Source organism: Vombatus ursinus, unplaced genomic scaffold (assembly GCF_900497805.2).
Source record: "Vombatus ursinus unplaced genomic scaffold, bare-nosed wombat genome assembly UNPS02014826.1, whole genome shotgun sequence".
Classification (NCBI taxonomy): domain Eukaryota; kingdom Metazoa; phylum Chordata; class Mammalia; order Diprotodontia; family Vombatidae; genus Vombatus; species Vombatus ursinus.
This window is the reverse complement of record NW_020954604.1, coordinates 12,420,073-12,445,686: the sequence shown is the minus strand read 5'-3', so window position 1 is coordinate 12,445,686 and position 25,614 is coordinate 12,420,073. Positions and strand designations below refer to the sequence as shown.

General features: G+C 43.7%; 3 pseudogenes; all 3 read left to right on the top strand.

Annotated features, from left to right (window-relative positions):
* Positions 1–5,170: 5,170 nt before the first annotated feature.
* LOC114025089 lies at positions 5,171–15,080 on the top strand (annotated as a pseudogene).
* A 5,988-nt stretch (positions 15,081–21,068) lies between these two features.
* Positions 21,069–23,096, top strand: LOC114025087 (annotated as a pseudogene).
* On the top strand, positions 21,070–22,186 carry LOC114025083 (annotated as a pseudogene).
* Positions 23,097–25,614: the final 2,518 nt, after the last annotated feature.

Sequence of the window (25,614 nt, the reverse complement as noted above, 5' to 3'; positions counted from 1 at the left end):
CCCAGTCACATATTTGTGTCTGACTCTTTGTGACCCCATTTGGCAGAGATACTGGAGTGGTTTGTCATTTCCTTTTCCAGCTCATTTTACAAATGAGGAAACTAAGGCAAAGAGGGTCAAGTGACTTGCCCAGAGACACAGCTAGTAAGTGTCTGAGGCCAGATTTGAACTCAGGAAAATGAGTCTTCCTCACTTCAGGCCTGGCATTATATCCACTGTGCCATCTAGCTGTCTCTCTATCTATGGGTCCATAGGCACTCAAACCAATACCCCCCAAAACTCAACCCATATGTCTCTTGATGATCTCACGAACTTACACAGGTTCATTTGTATTTATATATATATATATATATATATATATATAAAACTCCCAAATGTATGTATCTAGTCTTCATCTCTCTAAATCTCTAAGAACATAAGGTAATTCTTTAGTGGAGTCTTGTGAGCTATATTTTTAGTAGATGTCAACCCAGAGACAACCTTGAACCTGAGACAGTTTTTCTGAGGCTTTCATATGTGAAAGGGGGGCAGAGAGGTTGCCACAGGGACTACACACTATATCCCCCTGCTATATCTTGAGGGCAGGGACTATTTGCTTTTTTTCTAATCTTTGTATATCTAATCACTAATGTTGGGCTTTGCACATAGTAGGTGCATAATAAGTAGTCATTCAGTGAATTAAACATTGAAAGCAGAGGTAATTAGACCATGAGATCTTCAGTAGGTAGCTATGACAGGAGCGAGGCATGGTGACTGGAATGAATGTTTGGGGAGACATGATGGAAAGAGAGTTGGAGACCTGGAAAACAGGGGCTGGTCCTGGGAGGAACATGAAGTTATGGAGAGACAAGGGTCCCATATAGGTATAGAGGGAGTATAAAAGGGAAGAGATAAGAGAAGAGAAATTGGAAGATGTCTGGGACTCAAAGAGTTTCAGAAGCTAAGAACATTAGGTATCAGGGTGAAGTTTGCAATGGGCATGAGACTCCCTAGATTTGTCACTGGGATAGAATGATCTCATGGTTTTGATATGTATGGGACTTTTTTTTCTGTCTTCACGGACAGTCTCAGGTCAGAATGTGTCCATCTTCACTCTTAATCCTTAGTCACCATAGTGATAAGTGATATTGACTCATTGAGACACTGAACACCATCACCTCATAAATACTGGATGCTGATTCTGATGTTGATGCTGGGCTTAAAGTTGGGCTGTGGACCCAGCTCCCTGTCATGACTGAGTAGGCCTGAGTATGGACTCATCTTTCTTATACTTCCCATTTTCTCAGCCACAAGCACTGGCATCTAGTCAGCCAACAAGGAGTTGGCCATTTTACATCCTGCCCTAGGAACTGCCCAGAGAAATACAGAAATACAGATATCCCCAGTTGTCTCCATCTCACTCTATGTCTAGTTTAAACTTTGTTTTACACCCATATGGAATTGCTGATTTGCCAATACTCTAGATCCCTCTCAGATCCCAAGGTCTCTGCTTTCCATACATCCAAGTGTTCTCTCTCTGTGTGTGTCTCTGTCTTTGTCTGTCTGTCTCTTTTTCTATTTCTCTCTTTCCCCTAATCAGCTACCCCAAATACCTACAGTGATGACTTCTCTAATCCATTAGACTAGACCTACTGCTAAGCTCCATCTGCTGAAGAAAGATGATGCTACACATTCCTCTACTCCCCATTGGCTGCAACATCCTGCCCTTCCAAGGTAGGATGGGAGGGTTTCCCCAAACAGCTTCCTCAAAGCTTTTCTTCAACCTGCAACTTTCTCCCCCACTCCAGGAAGCTCAAGACCCACCAGTTCTTCCTTAGAACTGAAAGAAAACTACTCTGTTCCTCTCTTCCTGACTGAGGTTAGAGGCTTTGTGGATTGGACCCATGACTCTGAGGGATAAGGCTTGGGGGACACTTTAAGGAAGATGGAGTGGGGCAAACATGAGTGAAGTAGGGAGAGAGAAAATGACATGGATACACACTGACACAGCTATCAGCAAAGACTGATGGTGTTCATCCTACTGAGAGGGGCTGTATTAAACAGTCCTCCCTCTTCCCTACATCAGACCTTTCTCTACCTCATTTAAAACCTCAAGTGGAGATGTTTCATTGAAAGGGCACTTGTGATTGAGGCAGGCCTCAGCATGGACCTTTCTGAGTTTTTTCTTTTCTGAAACCTAATTATAGGCTCTTAGCCAGAAGAGACTCTCAGCATTAGCTATAAACTTCTAAAAGGGAATGAAAGCTCAGAATTCTCTCCCCAAGACTGCCTGCGTTGGGGTTCCTCTTCCCTCATTAGATCTTGCTACATACTCCAGTCATACTAACTGTGACCTGGTTTCTACCCAGGCCAAGGAAGCTGGCAATGGGTGTAAAAAAGTGTGGAAGGGACAGTTTTGTGCTGCAGGCTGCTTTTTTGGAGGGGTATGTGACTCCTAATTGGTGGAAAGAATGCTGGGTGTGATATTACATGACTGTGTAAAGGGCTTACTTCATTTGACTGCAGACACTTTGGAGAGATTATTCAGGGACATGTAGACAGAGGACAGCAGGGAGGTAGTGGGAAAAAAAAAACTTTGAAATGACAGACATGCATGAGAAACTAGCCCCACATTTTCCTTGAACTTACTTGAAATTCTAGAGGCTTCTGAGAATGATCCTCTGGATGAGATTTCTCTCTCTCTCTCTCTCTCTCTCTCTTTCTCTCTCTCCCCTTGTCATTTCCTGTAGCACCATCAGGGTTACTCTCCCCTCCAAATAGTTGTAGTCTAGGGAAAGACAGCTTCACAACAAAAGCTGTATTCCTGATGAATTTTGTTTAATATAATTTTTTAACCCAATTACATGTTAAAACTAATGTTTAAACATTTTTTTAAAAGTTTTGAGTTTCAAATTTAACCCTCTCTCTCTCCCTCCTTCCCCTACCCCTTCCCTAAGATGGTACAAAATTTGATATAGTTTATACATGTGCAATAATGTAAAACATTTCCCTATTAGTCATTTTATACAAGAAGACAAATAAAAAGAGAAAGAAAGAATGAAAGTGAAAATAGCACACTTCAGTCTGTATCACATAGTCTCAGTTCTTTCTCTGGAGGCAGATAGTATGCTTCATCATTAGTCCTTTGGGATTGTCTTGGATCATTGTGTTGCTGAGAAGAGCTAAGTCATTCACAATTCTTCATTGTACAATGTTGCTATTACTGTGTACAATGTTCTCCTGGTTCTGCTTACTTCACTTTGCATCAGTTTATGTAAGGCTTTCAAGGTTTTTCTGAAATCATTATGCTTGTCATTTTTTATAGCACAATAATATTCCATCATGATCATATACCACAGCTTCTTTAGCCATTCCCCAATTGATGAGCATCCTCTTGATTTCCAATTCTTATGCACCACAAAAAGAGCTGCTATAAATATTTTTGTACAAAGAGGTCCTATTCCCTTTTTGAAATATCTTTGGATAAAGCCCTAGTAGTGGTATTGCTGGATCAAAGGGTATACACAGTTTTATAGTTCTTTGGGCATAGTTCCAAATTGCTCTCCAGAATGGTTGCTTCTTGATTATTTTTAAAGGGGGAGGGTAATCCCAGGCTTACATCCCTCAGCTCGGCTCCTTCTCCCCCAGAATGCTGGTTACACAAAACATTATAATGAATAGCAAATAGTGAATAAACCCATTTATCCAAGCAAAACAGTAAGCAGAAATCAGAGAATTTGTCTGATTAGAAGATGATATAAAATACATAAGAGTAAATGAGCTTTTCATCTGGAAGTGAGTTAAGTTTTCACCTCAGATAAGGAAAAAGCAAGCAATCTCACTCAGAGTAGATCTATTCTTAAAAGTCTCTAGAATTTCAAGCAAGTCCAAAGACAAGAAAGGCCTGACCTTCCATACATTCATGCCATTCCAAAGGCTTTCTTCATTAATACCTGGAGTTCCCTCTGTCTCTGCTTCTCTCTGAATAATGCCTCTAAAGTCTCTGAAGCCAAATGTGATAAGGCCACCTTTGTACTTAGCATTTTTTGTGCCAACTGAGAGGCATGAGAGGAACAAATGAGGTAATATTTATAAAGTGCTTTGCAAACATTGAATGTGTAAATGCTGTTATTATAATGTCTCCTCATCACATAAAGTCACTCCAGCTGATAAAGTAGATATTTTTTTAGCCCAAGTGTAGAACTTTCTACTTATCTCAATTAAGTTAAATCTCATTCCATTCAATTCTCCCATCATTCTCATTTGTTAACAACTTTTTAGATCCTGACTCTGTCATCCAATATGTTAGCTATGTCTCCCAGTTTCAAGTCATCTGAAAATTCACTTTGCATGCCCTCTATGTCTTCATCCAAGGCATGATAAAAACTTAACATTGACTAGTACAGGACCAAGGATAGCTTTCTAGCATGCTCTACTAGAGAACTTTCTCCAATCTGACATTCAGCCTTTAAGGATTCCTCTTTGGGCCCAGCCATCCAAACATTTCCAAATCTAGCTAACAGCATTATCATCCAGTCCATGTCTGTCCATCTTCTCTCCAAGGGTAGCATTGGAAACTGTCATATTCTTTGTTGGAATCTGACAGGCTCACTATATCTACAACATTCTCCTGAACTATCAGTTCAGTTCTAGTGTCAAAAAAAGGAAGGTTTGTCTGTGATGACCTCTTTCTGGTGAGATCTTGAGGGCTTTTATACAATCACTCTTCCCTTTCAAAATGCTCACAAACCATATTTTTTATAATGTGTTTTAAAATTTTTCTGGGATTCAAAAGCAAAATGGATTGAACCAAAGATTACAGAATGGTCTATCTTCCATTTTTAAAAATATTGGGACATTGGTCCTTCTTCAGTTTTATTGGATCCACTACAGTAGTGAGCACTTTCACTGATCTACACTAGCGGCTCAGCTTCAGCATGCTAACATTTGGCTATTATAATAGACTGGGCAAGACATGACCTCTGGGGCCCCTTCCTTCCCTGAGATTCTATGATTTCAGTGACCTTTTCCTTTTTCTTCACCAGAAAAACATTTAAGTATTAGAACAGACCCTGAAAAAGGAACCTCTGCCTGGGAACTAATGATGCCCTTCATTCTTCATGCTAATTGGCTCTCTCGCCTCTGAGATTGCCCCACCCCGGAGCAAACAAGAGAGTCTGTAAATTCTTAGTCTGGGAGACTTCGGGGTTGTTCCCATGAAGTGAGGGCCATCCTGACTGTTATATCTCTCTGGGTCCCTTAGCTTCATCTTGTCTCCAGGATGGTGTGTGTGTTGCTCCCCAGGGGCATCTGGACAGAGGTTCTGGCTGTGACCCTGCTGGTGCTGAATTCCCAGGTGGCTGCAGGCAGACATGCCCCAAGTGAGTACAGAGAAGTAGCTCCCCAGAGATCCCAGGTTAGGTACCAAGGGGAGCACTGTTCTCTCTAGGCCCAGACCAAAGGAAGGATTTGGGACAAGATGGTCCTCAGTTAGGTGGGCAGTAGGTGAAACTGGTTTCCAGGCTCCCCTTCCAACTAACTCTTCCATGGTTCTTTGCTTCCTTTCCCCCTTTTCCTCAGGGTTCAGGGAATTGATGCAGCCCTTCTCCAAAAGCTGAGGGATTGAGGCAGTTTGTCAATAAGAAATCATGAAGCAGCAACTGTCTTCCGGCACTGTGCTAATGCTAAGGATAGAAAGAAAGGCAAAGGACAGTTCCTGTTCTCAAGGTGCTCACAGTTTAATGGGGGAGACAACAAGCAAACAATTCTGTATGAACAAGATCGATACAGGAGAAATGGGACATGATCAAGACAGGGAAGGCCCTAACATTAAAAGGGATCAGAAAAGACTTCCTGTAGAAGGTGGGATTTGAACTGGTACTTGAAGTAAGTCAGGGAAGTGATGAGGCAGAGGTGAGGAAGAAGAAAATTCTAAGCATGAGAGACAGCCAGAGAGTGCACAGAGTGGGGAGATGGAGAAATTTATGGGAGATGAACAAGAAGGCCAGTGTCACTGGATAGGTGAGTACTGGGAGCCTGGGAACATAAAGTATAAGAAGGCTGGAAGGGTAAGAGGGGGCCAGTTGTGAAGGGCCTTGAAGGCCAAGCAGAGAATTTTATATTTGATCCTGGAGGTGAAAGGGAGTCACTGGAGTTTATTGATTAGGGGGTGACATGGCCAGAGCTGCCACCCCTGGCTGAGTGTTTCTGTTCCACTACAGATTATCACAAAATTTGCCTAAGCTGCTGTAAAAGTTTCAATTTGGCTGTTATTGGGAGAACAAGGGGTAGATATTGTAGGATTAATTTCCCAGGTATGATTTCAAGGCCATGAGTGAAGCTGGAGTGTTTGGGACCATCCCTGATTTTCATGAGTAACATCATGATGGAGTAGGGGAATGTCTCCCTATCCATTTCTCAGATGCAGATTAGAGGCAGATACTGGGCTAGAGAGACCAAGTGGATTAATCCCAGGTGGCTTTTCTCCCATCTTCATGATCCCTTGTTAATAGGCTGAAAAAAAGAGGTGTAGGCTCAATTTCCCCCCATCCCCCATTCCCCTGGATCAGGCAGGGCTTGTACCCTCTACTCCCCATCTTTCAGTGTCATCTCTGGTCTCCATACTATTGCTGCTGTCCCTGCAGCCTGGTCTGGATCTAGAGGCCTCTGCCATGACCCAGCAAGAGTGTGAGATCCTTTGTCCTGGGCAGGGAGGGAGCCCTTTGGGATGAGACATAATCCTCTTCCAGCTAGTGTAAGTATTGTAGGGGAGCAGATAAATGCCCCTCCGGCACTGTCTGTATTATTTCCCCTGCAGCCTGGCCTGGTACCTGGCCTGGACAATCACTGTCTCTTTGGGATCCTAACCTGCTCTAGAGCCATCCTCCAGGAATCTGACCCATTTTTGAGCTTTGTCACCTGCACTGACTCTGGGGGGAGAGTATGCCATGTGTAGCACCTAATCTCCAGGGCTGGGCAAGAGAGAAGGGCCTTCTAGAGACAGTCTGTTAGGGGCTGAGCAAAGAGACATCCCAAGGCAGTGGGATCTCCCCGGCCTAGCAGAGTGATGGCTGCTTAACCTAGCTGACAACTCCAGTATCATCCTGCTATCAGCAATGGGGGTGCTGAGCAGGTGCTGCCCCCTTAGGGACAATCATCCAAACTACAGAGTATTTAAGTAGCCTCCTAGCTAGAAGTTAGTGAAACTTTTATTATGTTCTTACTATGTGCCAGGCACTGTGTTAACTGCAGGGGATACAAAGAAAGGTAAAGGTCCCTGGGAATGACAACAGGCAAACAACTGTGTACAAACAAGTTATATTTAGGATAACTTGGTAATAACGAACAGAGGGGAGGTACTATATTTAAAAGGAAGTGGGAAAAGGCTTCCTATAGAAGATGGGATTTTAGCTGGGACTTGAAGGAAGCCAGGGAAGCCATGAGTCAGGGATGAGGAGGGAAAGCACTCCAGACATGGGGGAGAGCCAGAGGAAATGCCCAGAGCTGAGAGATGGAGTGTCTAGTAGGAGGGAGAGCAGGGAAGCCAGTGTCACTGGATCACAGAATACATGGGGGGAGAGGGAGTCAGGGGTAAGGAAAGTGGAAAAGTGGGAGGGTCCAGGTTGTGAAGGGCTTTGAAGGCCAAACAGGATTTTTAAATATGTTTCTGAAGGTGATAGGGAACCATTGGAGTTTATTAAGCAGGATGGACTAGATTGGGAAGAGCCTGGAGGCAGGCAGACCCATCAGCAAGCTATTGCAATAGTGCAGGTGGGAGGTGGTGAGGGTCTGCATCAGAGCCATGGCAGGGTCAGAACAGAAAATGGGGCATATTTAATACGGGTTTTGAGAGTGAAGATAACACTGAGGATGTGGGCCTAGGTGACTGGGAGGATGGTGGTACCTCACCAGTAACAGGAGAGAATCCATGCATGTGGGAGAATGACCACAGAAAAGGGCAAACACAAGGAGGAACTATGGGATTGTCAGTCGACTTTGGCTTGGGCTGAGGTTTCCTGTGGGCAAAAGTGGTAAAGAAGGCTAGAAAGGGAAATGGGAGCAGAGGTGGAGAAGACCTTGATTTCTAGGCTAAAGAAGTTGTTTATCTAAAGCACAATAGAGAGTCATGGGGTGAGGTGGATCCTTTGGAGAGAAGAAGATTTCAAACCACAGAGAGCACTTACGAGGCCACTGCAGGTGCTGCAGCTCGAGCCATCGTGCCTGGACTCTGGAGCTGGGCAGAGGCCATGTTGTAGACTGTCCTCCTGATAGGAAGGACTGAGCTGAGTAGGGCAGTCAAAGGTACGGGGATGGACTCAGGAGTTATCAGCACAGCTAGCTCAAAGTCTCAGGGAGGTAAAGATGTGTCCACAAGTAAGAAGCACATTGTCAGAAATTTGGCAACTCCTGGATCTAACAGTGGGAAAATGTTAGAAGAGGAAGAATTAGGGACATTCCCAGTTGGGAGGGGGAGAGCAAACAGGGACAATTCCCTGAAATCAGAATAAGAGGTGGCCCTCCCCGCAAGTGTTTGTGAACAATTAAAGGAACATGGAAGCAATAACTGATTGATTACTATGGGGTCAGTTTTCAGAAAAGAATGAGTAGCTTGAGACGTACAATTGTTGGAAAACTCCTTGCCTCAGTCTCTGCATCTGCCCTTGTTTCTGCTTAGCATAACCTCGGACCTTAGTTAAGGGTCTCTAACGTCAGGGAGAGGTGGTCTGGCTTCCCTAGCCATGCAGTGCTAGATTCAAACAATGAAATAAGACTTTCTCCCAATTCACACAGGTGAACACAATTTTCTCACAAGACAGAACTTGGACTCCACCCATAATCGAACAGAAAGGGAACTAAGCTAGCTCCAGAACTGAGTCCCAGGACGGAGTCAGTACGGTTCACCTATTTCCCACAATTCAGCACTCGATGACCTAATCTCCTCAATTTCTTCCTAAATACAACCCTTTCTGCTTCTATGGCCACCATATGAGCAGACCCTCCTCACCTCTCACCCAGATTATTATGATGGCCTCCTAATTGCTCTGTTCACTCAAGACCATCTGTCACATACCTAGAAATGTGTTTTTCCTTAAGAGCAAATCTGACTAAATTACTCCTCTCCTCAATAGTCAGCAATGGCTCCCTATTGCTTTTGTGATCAGTTAGAGTGTCCTCTCTTTATTCCTTCACAATCTGGCTGGAACCTCATTTTATATGATAATCCTCCTCTTCCTGTACTCTGTGAGCCTTTTGCTCACACACTGCCCCATCTCCCATCTCTGGGCCTTTGCCCTGGCCATCCCCCATTCCTGGAATACACTCCCTCCTTTCCTCTGCCTCACAGATTTTCTCTTCCTTTAAGCCCAGCTCGAGCACCACTTTCTAGGAGAAGCCTTTCCTGATCCCCCCAAATGCCAGCATCTTCCCTCCCTCCCTATCTTCTACTCATGTGGATTCAGGCTGTCTACACTTTCATGTACACTTGTCACTCCCCTTTGAATGTAAAGCTGGAGATTGTTCCATTCTCTATATTTGTATTCCTAGCACCTAACAAGGCTCCTAGCACACAGTAAGCACTTAATAAATGCTTATTGATTGACTGACTCTCTTTGGGGAAGTACAGCAGTGCACAGAGAAGGAAAGAGTGTTAAGTACAAAGAAAGCAAGGAATCCTTGAGTTGGGAGTGGGACAGAGGGCAGGCCAGGCATGGAGGCTATTCACATGTGTGGAGGTGGGAGATGCATTTAGGGAGCAGCAAGAAGCCAGTTTGAATGAAACATAAATTTTTGTGTGAAAGGGAATAATAGGAGATGCTGGAAAGTTATGCTGAGCACTGGCTGGGGAGGACTCTACATGCCAGGGTTAGGATTTTGAAATTTCTCCAAGGGTCCATAGGGAGCCACTACAGCTTCTTGAGGAGGTGAGTTCAGTGGTCAAACTTAGACTTTCTAAAAAGTATTCTATCTTTCATGGGGTGAATAGATAAATGATATGACTCAGTAAGTTGGCACTATTAAGTGCTTACTATGTGCCTGGCGATGTGCCGAGTGCTAGTTCACATATAAAAATATGTCATTTCCTGCCCTCCAAGAGCTTACATTCTAGGAGGAGGAGTATGTAAGACATGCCCAGGAGGGGTGATTGGGGGAGGTAGCTGGGGTCCAGCAGTCACAGGAATTATGAGTAGAGCCTTGCATAGCACAATAGATCACCACACCCTTTTCAGTAGCCAGGGTAATAGTGTGATTTGATTATTGTCCTCTTATCAAAGGGCAGGGAGTGGTGTGACCTCTAGGGTTATGAAAGTGTGCTGAGGGTCTGTCACCTGCCCGGGTCTCCACAGAGGGGCTGGGGAGGAGGATACTAAGATACACTGGAGGGATAAAGATCAGAGAGTGGGTTAAACTGGGGTGAGGAGGACTTGGGGTGGTTGGTGGGTAAAATTTCCTGGGAATGTTTGCACCAGGCTGGGTGTCGTTGACAGGCAGCTACGACGCCACAGACAGTCAGGAGCGGTCTGGGAATCTGTAGATCTGGGTTCTGGTGCTCCCTCCATCCTAGATTTGATGTGTGACTTTGGAAAAGTCGCTTGCCTTCTCTGGGCTTCAGAGGGGGTGGGGCTGAGCATGCGCAGGAAGGGCAGCCGAGGCCCAGGTTGAGGTGAGTGATCCGAGGGCGGGGGCGTCCATCAGGGCTGACCCCCCCCACCCCCTGTTTCCCCCCAGAGCACTTCACGGAGCAGTTGAAGTTCGAGTGTTACTTTGAGAACGGGATGGAGCGCGTGCGGTATGCGGATAGACACATCCACAACTGCGGGGAGTACGCGCGCTTCGACACCGACTTGGGGGAGTATGTGGCAGTGACTGAGCTGGGGCGGCCCGATGCTGCGTATTGGAACAGCCGGAAGGAGTTTCTGGAGGACGAACGGGCAGCGGTGAACACTTACTGCAGGCACAACTACGGCGTGATTGAGCCCTTCTTAGTGCGCAGGAGCGCTGAGTGCGGCCCGGGGAGAGAGGGAGGGACCAGGGGAGCCCAGCAGGGACCCAGGGAGAGGGAGGAGGGAGCGGGAGAGGGGCGGGCGTCCTGGGGATGGGGAAGAGAAGGGGCTGGAGGGGAGCGCAGAGGGAGGGGAGGCTGTGCTGGGAGGGGGCGGGTGGGGAGGAGAGAAGGTGAGGAGGGTGGTCACAGGCGCAGATGCAGGGACAGGGGTCCCCCAGAGCAGGGGAGAGACAAAGGGGAGCAGGGATGAAGGGAGGGGGAGGTGATGGATTGGGAGAGAGGAGGAAGGGAGTGGACCGGGAGGGGAGGAGCAGGGAAGGGAGACGGGGGGAAGATTAGGGACAAAGAAGAGGTGAGGGGGAAGGAAGCAGAATGGGGGGACGCGATTGGGATGGAAGGAGAAAGAAGGAGGGATGAGAGGGAGAAGAGGTGGGGAAGTGACGGAGGAAAAAAGGGCAACAGGTGATGGGGAGGAATTAGGAGCAGAAAAGCTGGAGATGAGTGAAGGGGACAAGGGGAGTGGAGAGAGGAGGAGAAAGGGGAGAATGAATGGTGGAGAAAGAGGGTAGGGACAGGGGGAAGGAGATGTGCTGGAGAGGGAAGGGGGAAGGAACCCTCTTATACCAGCAGGGATTTTGATTCCTTGAGGCCTTTTTCCTCAGTCAAATTCAAATGTTTTTACTTCCTCCAATTCTAGTGGAGATAAATTGAATTGGGAACAAGCCAAAAACCCTTCACCAATAAAAACTCACATTTATACAGTCCTAAAATGGCTAATAGGCAGCTAGGCAGTGCTGTGTAAAGAGTGCCAGGCCTGGAGTCTGGAAGACTCATCTTTCTGACTGCAAATGTGGCTTCAGAAACTTCCTAGCCGTGTGACCCTGGACAAGTCACTTAACCTTGTTTGCCTAAGTTCCTCATCTGTAAAATAATATGGAGAAAGAAATGGCGAACCCCTCCAGTGTCTTTGCCAAGAAAACCCCAAATAGAGTTAACAAAGGAGTTGGACATGATTGAAAAAAGATTGAGCAACAACAAAATGGTTACTATAAAACTAAATCCCATCAGGTCCTCACTGCCCAGGTGTCATGAACTTTTTAAAATCTTAAATGAAACTATTCCTTTTTTATCCCTGAAACTAAGCTCAGCAGAGGCTTCCCAAGCTCTGCTCTCTCCTGTCTCAACCACCTTCCCTCCCTTCCCCCTCTCAAACTCTTACAACTGAGGCCTCATCACTGTAATTGTTTTTCTCCACGGACCCAGACATATTCCTGCTTTTCCCAGGGAGTCTGGACTCTGGGTCAGGATGCTCAGGTTTTTGCTGGGCCTAGATGTTCTCTGCAATTCCCCGGGTTCAGAATTTCTTCAGTGGATTGATCGTCTCTATTAATATTTGATCTGGAAATCTTTCTTAAAATAAAATTTCTTTAAAGTAAAATTTTAAAATAAAAATAAAGTTTCTTAAAAATATCTACACCTATGATCTGCTTTTGGAAGTAATCCATTACAAAGTATCCATTTATAATAAGAAATCTTGCCTGCTAATTTCTTCCCATATCCCTGAATCCTGATGAGCTGGGGCTGTGATAATTCAGCACCATGGACCCCCGGCCTACTTCCTACTGGTTCAGATTTCTAGTCTTAGGGGGAGCTTCTACCGCCTTAGTCTTAGGAGGGTCTACCAAGATGCCCATTTCTGGCGCTGGGGAGGAGAGGAGGCCTGAGCCTGCTTATGGATCAGGTGACAGAGGAGGGGGCTGGGCTAGGAAGACCTGCTGTGGCTCCCCCCGTCAAGATCTTTCTTCTTTCTTCCAGTTGAGCCCGAGGTGATTGTGTATCCATCAAAGATGGCTCCCCAGGACACCACAACCTGCTTGTCTGCTCTGTCAGTGGTTTCTATCCTGGGGACATTGAGGTCAGGTGGTTCCTGAATGGGCAGGAGGAGACGGCTGGGGTTGTGTCCACAGGCCTGATCAGCAATGGAGACTGGACCTACCAGATCCTGGTGATGCTGGAAGTGACCCCCAAGCGTGGAGACGTCTACACCTGCCGAGTGGAGCACTCCAGCCTTCAGAAACCTGTCGTCTTGGACTGGAGTGAGATAGCGCTCCTTCACCCTCCACTTCTAACATTGCTCAGGACGTGGAGCTGGCTCTGAGATCCCCTCAGTGTGTGTCCTGTGCCATCTTTTCTTCTGACCTGGGCTGATACAAACCGTATGTGGTGCTACCCACTCTCCCCCTTTTTGCCAGCCCAGCCCCCTAATGGCAGTGCTAAATTAAGACCTATGGAGATCTAGAACCTGGTCAGCCTCCTCACTGGCCCCAGCCCTGGGAGCTGGCCTCCCTGTCAGACTCTGGGATCAACTTATAGACCCCTTCCCCTGGGGTAAGGGAGCTGGGATTTGAGATGGATTGGTGTCAGTGTACCCTGATGAGCTTTCACTTCCTGAGTCCTGAAAGGCCCTTTGCACATACATCTCTTCCTTTCTTAGACAGGATTTATCCCCTTCTCAGGCTCCCCTCAGACCCATCTGCTCCCCACATGGGGCTGGCTCCTGGAGGGAAAGTTTTGATCCTTGGTGTCTCTCCTCCGCAGAAGCACGGTCTGAATCTGCCAGGAGTAAGATGCTGAGTGGAGGGGGGGCCTCGTGCTGGGGCTGATCTTTGGGGTTGGCCTCATTGTCCTCATTGTTCCTTCCTATTGAAGGAAATCACAAGAGGAGTCAGAAAGGTGAGATCCTCTGGGGAAAGCCCTGAGGCCCCTCTCCTCCATGATGTCCAAGAGAGAGGTTATTTGATTGTGTCAGAAATCTGATCCCAGGTCAGGGGTGAAGGGATGGTCTGATTCTGGAGTCACATTTTCCTTCCCTGGGAACTTATAGAAGGTGGTGAAGTGGCCAGATCCCAGGGCTCCAGGGTCTTAGGGAATCCCATATTCACTCTCAGAGGCAGCCTTGGGAGGGGGCTCAGGTTCCATCCTTTAGCCCCTCCCCTTGCCGTTTCCCCTCCCCCATCCACTCAGACACTTGTAGATGGATGGATAAAGCATCAATTAAGTGCTTCCTCTGTGGTGTCAGGTACTGGGCTAAGCAGTGGTGGGAGCCCCCCATCCCACAGTGCTCAGAACCTTGTTGCCTTTTGCTTCTTTGGCTCTAGAGTTTACAAGGATTTGTATGTCTGTCTCTCTTCCTTTCCCAGGAAATCGTGGCTCACAACCAACAGGTAAGATCCTTCTGCCCAGGTGGCATCAGGGTTCTCATAGCTACAGCCTCTGTCCGGTGGGGCCTGAGGCTGAGAAGAGACTTGGGGGCCCTTAGTGGGAAGAAGTGGTTCTACTTGTGGCTTCGGACCCCCATGAAGACTTTATCTGACTGTTCCTTGTCCTCTGCAGGCTTCCTGATCTGATCCTGGAGCCTGTGTCTCTTGGAAATGTTGCGTCCCCTCAGTCTCCCTCTCATGTTTGGAGGCCCCCTGCTTCTGGCCAGATCTCCAGGAGTTTACTCCTACTGACCCTTCCCCAGACTGGCTCCTTCCCTGTTCCTTTGACTCTGTCTGGACTCTTTGACTTTTCCCCCACAGAGCTTCCAAGACCCCCTCCATCCTTCTTTGTTTCTGTACCTTTTTTAATCCGTTTTTGTCCCTTAAGCCTTCAACCCAAGAATTAGAAGACAGAATCAGCTGGTGTTTGGTGACATGGAGACAAAGTGAGGGGAGCAGAGGGAGGAAACTTCAGCACTTGAGATTTGTAGAATCTGTCAAAGTGTGCAATGCCTCCAGAGGTGCAGGTTGCATTCCATCCACACCTTTTTATCTTGGGTGCCTCTTGTCCATTTCCTTCCATAATTCCTGCAGAGGTTGAGTAACCAGCATGTTGATGGCCTTCCTCTACATTTCCTGATATTACATAGCTACCACTGGCCCTCCCAGGCTGTCTGACCACAAATCCTTAGCTTTCCCTCAGTGATGGGCCCAACCTCATTCTGGTGACTTTCCTTCTATCACTTCTGCTCAGTTCTTTGATGATATACTGTAGCCTGTGCTTGCCTATCATGTGCCCCTCCATTGCACTTTTAAAAAATTAAAGTTTTAGTAATGTATTTTGTGTTTATGTTATATTCATTGCTTAATATATACCTTCCTCTCATAGCTTTTCCTCATAAAAAATTTTTACTCAAAAATTCCATAAAAACCCCCACATTGATCACATATATCTGACAGTCTGTGCAACAATAAATAACCATAGTCTTCTCCACTTCTTCTATGAAGTATTTATTTTCTCTTCTCTGCGGCCAGACTTGGTAACTATGATTCCATAACATTCAACATCATTCTCCTCCCCCCCATTTTGTAGTCTTGGATGGTTCTTTCTTGGTTCTGCTCACACTATTCTGTGTCAGTTCATTGAGGTCTGACAATGTTTCTTTGAATTTCTCATTTTTGTTGTTTCTTCTGTTACAACACAATTCCATTATGTTCATGTGCCACAATTTGCTTAGTCCTTCCTCAGTTCATGGGCACCTACTTGGTTTCTACTTCTTTGCTGCCACAGGGTGTTGCAATGAATATTTTGATATATATACATATCTAAGATTTTTTCCCCACCTTTTACACCCTTCGCATATATGTTAAGCTGTGGGATCTCAGGATCAAAGGGTATGGAGATTTTGACACTTTTGAGCATGATTCCAAATTGTTTTTCTTGATTGTTGTACCAGTTCACAGCTCCACAAATAGGGCATCAGTCTGCCTGTCTTTGTGTAGTCCTTCCCATATTGGCCATTTTCATGTGTCATCACCTTGGAAGATTTACTGAAGAAAAGATGAAACCTCAGGATTTTTTTTGCACTTCCATTTGTCTCATTATTAGTGATTTGGAGCAAACTTGAGAATTATTAATTTTCTTTGACCACTTATCTACAGGCAGAGGCTCTTGGCCTTACAGATTGATGTTCATTCCCTACCTGTCTTGGATAATAGACCTTTATCAGAGACATTTGATGCAAAGACAATTTTCCCCATCAACAATTCTTTTAGCTGTTGATCTTGTCATGCAAAGGCTTCTCAGTTTCAGCTAATCAAAATAATTTTCTCCTCTAGTTTTCCTCTAAATCTTATTTAGTTAACAATTCTCCCTTTGGTCACAGTTATAAAATCTACTTCCAGCCATTAACTGGCCCTTTGGTAGAAGTTTGTTAGCTTTTTATTAGTAACAATAATGGAATCTCATCTAAGATTCCCCTGAATTAGTGCTCTTTGGGCTAAGTAGAAGGAAATCAATTGTTAAAAATCACCATACTATTTGCCCATAATGCTTAGCATGAAATACTTTCCAAATGAGTGACTTTTGCAGTCAGTTCATTGCCATGCAAGGGGTGGGGCTGCCCAGAACTTACCTTTTCCTGATGAAGTTTATGGGAGGCTGTTCTTGACCAGCAGCAGAAGTCTCAGAATGGGTGGAAATGAGGATGCAGGGCCTCCTCTGCTCTTCATCCAAGTTGAGCTCTTCTCCTTTGGGGAGAGCAGAAACCTGTCAGTGTCAGATCAGTAAATGGGAGCTGGGGAGATGTGGGGAGAATGGCAGCTCCCTACAGGGCTGTTGGGGTTTAAAGCAGCCAAGATTGCTCAGCTACTTTTCCTTTTTGTACAGAAATTTCCGAGGAATATTTCAGTTTCCAGGTTCTCACAGATTCTATCCAATCCATTGCAATATTGATCTTTTTCTTCTCCACTAATGAACATTTAGAAGGATGCAGATATTTGTTATTATTCCTCGCATGTAGGCTGCCAAACTTCTTTATTCGGGCTGATATGAATCTTATCTATGAAGTCATCATTTTTGGAAACAAAAATCTCTGGAATTTATGGATATAAAGTAACAGAGAAAGCAATAAATCACACAGGGAAGCAAGGAACTAAATCTTTGTTAGGAGCCCTTGAATGTTCTCTGATTCCAGAATGAGTGATCTTTCCATTGTAATGCTGCTTCACACTGGGTAGCACGATGCCCAAAACAGTAGGGAAAGGAAGTCCCCTGGCTTTACACTACCATTTATTGGGAAAATACCTCGTTTTACTCCTTTACAAGTAAAGCTAGCTTTCAGTTTTAGGTACATACTTTTATCATATTCACAACAACAAAAATGTCATATTTACATATAGGTCAAAATATTTATAGCAGCACTTTTTGTCAAGTAGAGACAAGATGAGTGCTCATTGATTCCTTCACGGCAAACCGTGAATGTTATATAAATTTAATGAAGCAGAAGAATTCAGAAAAGACATGGAAGACATGTTAACTATTATAAAATGAAATAAAACCAGGAAAACATTATATACAGTAATTATAACTGTAAATGGAAGGAATAATCACTAAATGTTGTATATTAATGACCAAACTTGGGCCCCTGAGAAGAGGTGAGGAAATGGATCCTTCCACTACAGAAGCAGAGGATTATGAGTGTAAAATGATATGTAAACCATCAGATATAGATGCTGCATTAGCTTCTTTTTGTGAAGTTTTTTCTCTTTTAAATAATTCTTTTTTAAATTTATTTATTTTTAGTTTTCAACATTTACTTCCACAAGATTTCAAGTTCCAAATTTTCACCCCATCTCGCCCCTCCCCCCACCCCAAGATGGCATGCATTCTGAATATCCCTTCCCCTAGTCTGCCCTCCCTTCTATCTCTCCCCCCATTCTCTTATCCCCTTCCCCTTCTATTTTCCTGTAGGGCAGGATAGACTTCTGTACCCCATTTCCTGTATTTCTTATTTCCCAGTTGCATGTGAAAATGTTTTTTTAAACATGTATTTTTAAAACTTTGGGTTCCAAATTTTCTCCCTTCCTCCCTCCCTACCCACCCGCATTGAAAAGGCAAGCAACTCAATATAGGTAATACATGTGCAGTTATGCAAAACACTTCTATAGTAGTCATGTTGTGAAAAAACTAACTCTTTTTTTCCTTAATCCTATCCTGCCCCTCCATTTATTCTATTCTTTCTTTTGACCCTGTCCCTCCTCAGAAGTATTTCCTTCTGATTAACCCTTTCCCAATTAGCCCTCCTGTCTATCAATCCCCTGCTCTCTTGTCCCCTTCTCTTCCTATTTTCCTGTAGGGTAAAACAGATATCCATACCCAATTGAGTGTGTATATTATTCCCTCTTTAAAACAAATCCTATGAGAATAAGATTCACTCATTCCCTCTCACCTTCCCTTGTTTCCCCTCCACTGTAAGAGCCTTTTCTTTTCTGGTTTTTTTTGTGAGATAATTTACCCCATTCTACCTCTCCCTTTTTCCTTCTCCCAGTATAATCTCTCTCACCCCTTAATTTTATTCTCCAGATATGACCCTTTCACCTTCAACTCACCCTGTGCCCTCTATCTATCTATCTATCTATCTATCTATCTACCTATCTGTCTATCAATCTGTATCTATATTTATATATGTATATATAGATATGTACACATACATATCTTTTTCCCCTTCAACTACCCTAATACTGACAAAGGTCTCATGAGTTACAAATATCATCTTTCCATGCAGGAATATAAATAGTTCAACCTTAATAAGTCTCTTACGATTTCTCTTTCCTGTTTACCTATTCATGTTCCACTTGAGGCTTGTATTTGAAAGTCAAATTTTCTATTCAGCTCTGGTCTTTTCATCAAGAATGCTTGAAAGTCCTTTATTTCACTGAACAACCATTTTTTCCCCTGAAGGATTATACTCAGTTTTGCTGGGAAAGTGATTCTTGGTTGTAATCCTATCTCCTTTGCCCTCTGGAATATTATATTCCATGCCCTCCGGTCCCTTAATGTAGAAGCTGCTAAATGTCATGTTATCCTGATTGTGTTTCCACAATGCTTGAATTGTTTCTTTCTGGCTGCTTGCAATATCCTCTCCTTGACTTGGGAACTCTGGAATTTGGCTACAACGTTCATAAGAGTTTTCCTCTGGGGATGTCTTTCAGGAGGACATTGGTGGATTCTCTCCATTTCTATTTTGCCCTCTGGTTCTAAAATATCAGGGCAGTTTTCCTTGATAATTTCTTGAAAGATAATGTCTAGGCTCTTTTTTTGATCATGGCTTTCAGATAGTCCAATAATCTTTAAATTATCATTCCTAGAACTATTTTCCAGGTCAGTAGTTTTTCCAATGAGATATTTCACATTGTTTTCTAATTTTTCATTCTTTTGGATTTATTTTACAGTGTCTTGATTTCTCATAAGGTCATTAGCTTCCAATTGCTCTATTCCAATTTTTAAGGAAGTATTTTCTTCAGTAAACTTTTGGACTTCCTTTTCCATTTGGCCAATTTTACTTTTTAGGGCATTCTTCTCCTCATTGGCTTTTTGGACCTCTTTTGCCATTTGTGTTAGGCTATTTTTTAAGGTGTTATTTTCTTCAGTATTTTTTGAGTCTCCTTTAGCAAGCTGTTGACTTGTTTTTCATGATTTTCTTGCATCACTCTCATTTCTCTTCTCAGCTTTTCCTCTACTTCTCTTACTTGCTTCTCAAAATACTTTCTGAGCTCTCCCAAGGCCTGGGACTGATTCATGTTTTTCTTGGAGGCTTTGGATGTAGGAGCTTTGACTTTGTTGTCTTCTTCTGGTTGTATGTTTTGATCTTCTTTGTTACCAAGAAAAGATTCTATGGTCTGACAGTTCTTGCAAGGTTTGCTCGTGATCCCAGCCAATTACTTCAGTTATAAACTCTTTATTAAGGTAGAGGTCTGCTTCCAGTGTGGAGAATGTACTGTCCCAAGCTTTCAGGGTGTGTACAGCTGTTTTCAGAGATACTTCTAGGGACCTGTAAGTTTTCTGTTCTTCCAAGGTGGTATGATCAAGGCTGAGGTGTTTATTCCTTTTGTGACCTGTACTCTGGTCTATGAGTGACCATAACCAGTCTTTTCTGCCTTGGAACTGTGAGGAGGATTTCCTCTCCACTGCCACTACAAGCTCCACTCCTCCACACCCCAGGACCGCCCCTCAGAACTGTGACCCATATCCAAGCACAGGCAAAGCAATAGATTCCTGCCTTAGCACTGGCAAAGAGATCCCTACAATCCCCCTCTGATCAGTCACTTAATTCCCCCTCAGTCTCTGTGCCAGAAACTCAGGAGGCAGCCACTGCCCTGGGGCCACACTCAGGAACTGGGACTGAGACCTACCTTCTCTCTCACCTCAGAAACAGACTTTTCCCACTGACCTTCTAAGTTGTCCTTGGTGCTTGTGAGTTAAGAGATCTGGAAACCACTATAGCTGCCTCGATTCAGTCCTCTGAGGCCTGTTCCAGGTTCACTGAGGCCTGCTCACCCACACCAAACTGCGCTCCTCTCCCAGTTTGACATGATATACCTTTTCTTATCAACCATCCACATTGTCTTGGGCTGGAAATTTGTTTCACTCTGTTTTTTTGTGGATTCTGCTGCTTTAGAATTTGTTGAGAGCCATTTTTTACAGGTATTTAGAGGGATTTGGGGGAGAGCTCAAGCAAGTCACTGCTTTCACTCTGCCATCTTGGCTCCACCTTTTCAATAATTCTTTCAAAGGTTAGGGGAGACATAGGATTTGGTCATGTGAAAACAAAAGATTGATGTGTTTTTTTAAAGCAAAAGAAATGGAGCATTTGCAGATAGATAAATCTTAAATGATCAACATATACTTGTGTATGTTTTCAAAAGGAAGGTTTATTGAGTATATGTAGGGGTCATAACTGCAACTTGGGAAAATTGCTTCAGTAAATTTGTGAGCGATGGATTGGTGTGAGGAGACAATTTGGAAGCTGTTGCAATAATCATGAGGTGATGGAGGCCTGCATTGAGAGGGAACATATACAAGAGATGTTACATAAACACACATACACACAAACTAGTATGTGGCTGAGTATGTAGGGAGAATGAAGATGACATTGAAGTTTCAGACATGGATGACCAGAAAGGTGTTGGTACCCTCATTAAGAATAGTGGGTTTGGGGGTGGGGTAGGTCCAGAGAAGTTCTCCACGTGATGGACCCCACCCACACCCATGTTGCTGTTACAATGCAGCTGCTTGTGGCTGTTGCTCCTGTAGCTGCTGCTGTGTGACACCCCCCCCACCATGGAAAAGACAGAGGAGGAACCCACAATGTCAGCTATCCTGCTGGATCATTGCCATTTCTCTCAGAATCTCTTTAATTACATGGAGAAATTTTATATCCCTAGGGGAGACATCACATGCTATTACATCCTCACCTGGCATTTCATTTCCTGCCAGAAAGACTGTTGGTATCTTTAGGGTAGGTTGGAAGACAACCTGAGCATATGACATTTTTATGTAGGCTGCTTGGCCTGCTGACCTCCACAGAAAATTGTCTTTGCAGCAACAAGTGCAGTTTAAAGCTTCCTATCTACCCAAGGACAATGATGTTGTTGGGGTGGAGGAGCAACGTCCCCTTTCAGTTCCCTCTAGAAAGCTAGGAGGATATTTTGGTGGTCATTCCTCAGGGAGAGGTGGAGGAGATTGAGCAGCTGAAGTGGGAATTGCACCAACAGAACCAGGAGCTGAAAGACCTCTGTGTTAGTCTCCAGAAATAGAACTCAGACGTGAATGGTGAACTCCAAAAAGCTCAGGAACTGCTGAAGAGATTAGAGTCTCTGACAGATATCACTAAGACATTAGAGCAGAGTTTCAGTGTCCTGAATGAAGAGAATGAGGGTCTGAAAGGACAGAAGGGATGTTGGGAAACAGAACCAGTTCACCTTAAAGTGCAGAACCAGAATGTGTCCTCAGAAAATGAGAAAATGGGCATCAGGCTGAAGGTTACCCTTGATCGCCTTGATCAACTTCAGGCATAGATTTCAGTTCAAAAGAAAGAAATGTAGAAGCTGACTCAGGGAGCCAGGTACAAAGCAGAGAAGCTGGAGCATTTGAAGAAGGAAAATGAACAGCTGCTTCTGTCTGACTAAACAGAGGGAGCAGCAGCAGAAGCTTGATCAGACTGTGGAGGAGATGAAGCAAAAGAAGACTGCATTAACGGGGAAGCACCAGGAGCTCATGACCCAGATCAGTGAGCTGATAAAGAAGCTGGATGAGAATAAATGTTTCTATCAGGAGCAAAAGAGGGAGACGACAAGAGGAAAAGCAGAAAAGGATCTCTTGTGGAAGGAAAATGAAAGGCTACTGTGTTCTGTATGTTAGGATTCTGATTCTAATCTACTCTCTCACCCTGCTCTTGTTCAAGAAGCCCTAAAAGAAAACACTGGACTTGTCTTTGGAAATCCTTATTCTGCTACCCAAGACATCCATGTCCCCAGCCTGCCCTCTATCAAAAAGTGCCCCTGTGTCTTCCCTGATGATGGGAGGAAAACATCTCTGAGCAGCACCTGAAGACCCATATCCTGGACTGTCTACATTGTGATGAGGTCTTCTCAGAGGCTGAGCAGCAGGTGTATGATTACCATGTATTCTGTAACTCATTTGAAAAAAGTATCCCAACTGCTTGTTCTCAGACAGTAGGCCAGATAGTTCCTCTTAAAAGTAATGGCTTCTGAGGAGACTTCTTTTGTGATAGATGAAATGAGTAAAATTGTAAAAAAAAAATCATAAAAAGTGCAATTGGTAGTAACATTTATCAACACAGCAAAGTCCATCAATGAACCACAAATGTACAAAACTTAAGTCAACTTATCAAGTTGGGGAAACCATTCAAGTACATTGTGACCTGTGTGATCATGCGGAAGAATGGCACTGTGCTGCACACAGCCATCTCTTGCTTTTGGGACAACACCATTGGATGGAAACTGCATTGTGAGATGGAGACTAAGACCATGTACTGTATAGTCAATGCCTTTGGACTGTCAATTTAATTTTCTTGGAATTGTATAGCCTCCTCATTTTTTCAACCATTTCCATTCCATGATCTACCTATATACTGTGAATTCAGCAAACTTTTAAAAGGTTTTAAAAGTATCTTATTCTTTCAAATATAGGAAAAAAGTCCAAAGTGACCACACTGTTACATGAGTTGCTCACTTCACTTTATTCACTGTAAGTTGACATCCAGGATTGTTACTTTGTCTTAACTTATCTTTGCCTTATCTTTGTCTTGACTTCGAATACTTGAAGTATTCAAAGGTGCTAAAAATGAAATCTGTTGCAGCATGACTCTTTTTCTAATTTCTGAAATAATTTATATAATACCAACTTCCCACTTTTTATTTTTCTTAGTAGAATAATAAATTATTACAATTCATTAAAAAAAGACTAATGAGTCAATAATGGATCTAAACCTGAAACTACTAAATCCATTCAGTCTTTATTTCCTCTAGGAATGGTGTCCTAACAACCTATCTTTGAGACATGTATTACCTTTATCCTTTTGGATCAGTCTCTATATTAGCTCAGGTAACAGCTCAGTCTTTATTAGCCCGTAGACTTTATTTTTCTATAAAGGGACTCAGGAAGACAGCCCCAGAATAAGGCTGCCCTGGCTTTGCAGAGCAGAGCCTGGCTTGGGCACCAAAGTGATTAGCACTCTGTGCTGACTAACTGCTATTGAATTGATCAAGCCAAGATAACGCGAGCCCAAAGAATTCACGTTGTTCTCAATTTTAGCCCTGTACCTAGAAGTTATTCAAAGGCTAGGAATTTCCTTCTGTTCATTAGCTCTTTTTCTCCAACTAGTTGCTTAAATTTGTCACATTTAACAAAGAACTGATGCATCCAGGCTCCAGTCTGGCCATGTGAAGTGTATTTACCCAATCTCCTTCTTCCTCAAAGAAGTAACTTTTTTTCTAAAGCAAGTACAAGAGTTCTGTGATCTTGAGCATGTGAAATCTTCCCATGAAGCCCCTTCAGCTTTTCTGGCTGTCACATCCTACTTTGGGGCCTTTTATGTGTAAATATACAACCCTTGCTGTAATGGCCTTTCATAGTGAGTAATTAGAAGCCAAAGGTTTGGAATTGTTTTCTGGAGCATCAAGTGGGTTTAAATTGTTTTGGTTAAGCAAGAATGATGAACACTTAAAATTCTGTTAATTCTTGATTACTGAAGAAAAATAAAATCTTCATCTATTAAAAATAGTGGATTTGGGGGAAATGGTTATAAGATATAAAAGAAATGGGATGTCAATAACAAGTCTAGGAAACGCTGAATGATAAAACTAGGAAACCGGTAAAAAAAAATAGAAAACAATAAGAGTACATTAGGAAAAGCACCTAGCAGGACATATTAGGACCAAGGCTACCCGTGATATTAGCCTCAATAGGTTGAGAAGTTCAAATTAGAGGATAGTACAGTAGTCCCAGGTGGTATTAGCAACAGCCTCTCCTGTAGTAGAGAAAATTAGGAATAGAGAAAGAAAACAAATATGAGAGATATCCTAGAGATACTTTTAGTAGCACCTAGTAGCTGGTCATGGGAGAGGAAGAATCAAAGATAACACCAAGATTTTCATAGGAGAGGCTGGGTGAATGGAGGTAGCTTTGACCAAGACAGTGAAATCACAAGTTAGGTTGTCACATCAAAAAAAAAAAAATTTTTTTTTTGTTAAGAGAATACTATGAGCTAGGCATTCTGCTAAGCTGGGGGGATATAAAGAAAGGCAAAAAAAACAGTTCCTGCTCTTGAACTCAGAGTGTAAGGGAGGAAACAATGTTGCGGTCTGAGAGTTCGAAACTCCTTAAAGACTGGAGTACGGTATGGAGCCATCTGGAATGAATTCACAGACTCCACGCATTCTTTGAATCAAGTTGGCAAAGATTTATTGTTATGCTTTTCAGCAGGCAGGGATTCTTAAGGAACCTGCGACTTTAGAGGGGTACAGTTAAAATTTATATAGGATAAAATATAATAAAACATGTCAAATATGCTACCTAGGTGATTCAGAGCAGGATTAGGGAGTGGTTAAGGAGTGGTCAGTTCTTAAGGGAACATGTACTTCTTGTATCTACTGCACAGGCATTTTACCCAGAGTTCACTAGGAAAAACCCATGGGGGTGGGGGTGCGGGCACATGGTGTGGTTTTAGGCCTGCTACATCACTAAGTTAACTAGCAGTCAGGGGTAACTGAGAATTTTCCAGTCTGCCACCAGTCAATGTCTTGTTTGACAAGATAGATATAGGGAGTATACATATGTCTTAGGTCTAGAATACAGATAATGAGGAGTCCACGATGTAGATAATAAGGTAGGGTGGTAGTATAGATAATCTAGTGGGTAAGAATATCTTTATGACCCAGTGTAAAGCCAATTCAAACTAATAATTCCTTCAAGTGCTGTTTGTAACTGCACCAGGAAGAGACATAAAGGTCTTGCTGGGACCCACTCACGAGTAAATTGCTAGGCACAATGTCCTTGGGCTGGGGAGAAACTGCCAGGGATAGTGTTTCTGAGCCTAGGGAGAAACATGGTCATGGGATTGGGGTTCTAGTACAAGTACCCAAGCACCCCATCAACAACATGTGAACACCTCTGTACAAACAAGAAAAAAAATACTGAAAAAAAAATTGAGATAACCTCAGAGGGCAGGGACTAAGATGAAGGAGGACTTTGAATGGCTTCCTGCAGAAGGTAGGACTTTAGCTGAGACATGAAGGAAATTAGGGAAGCTAAGAGAAGGATGTGCTCCAGGCATGGAGGACAGCCAATGT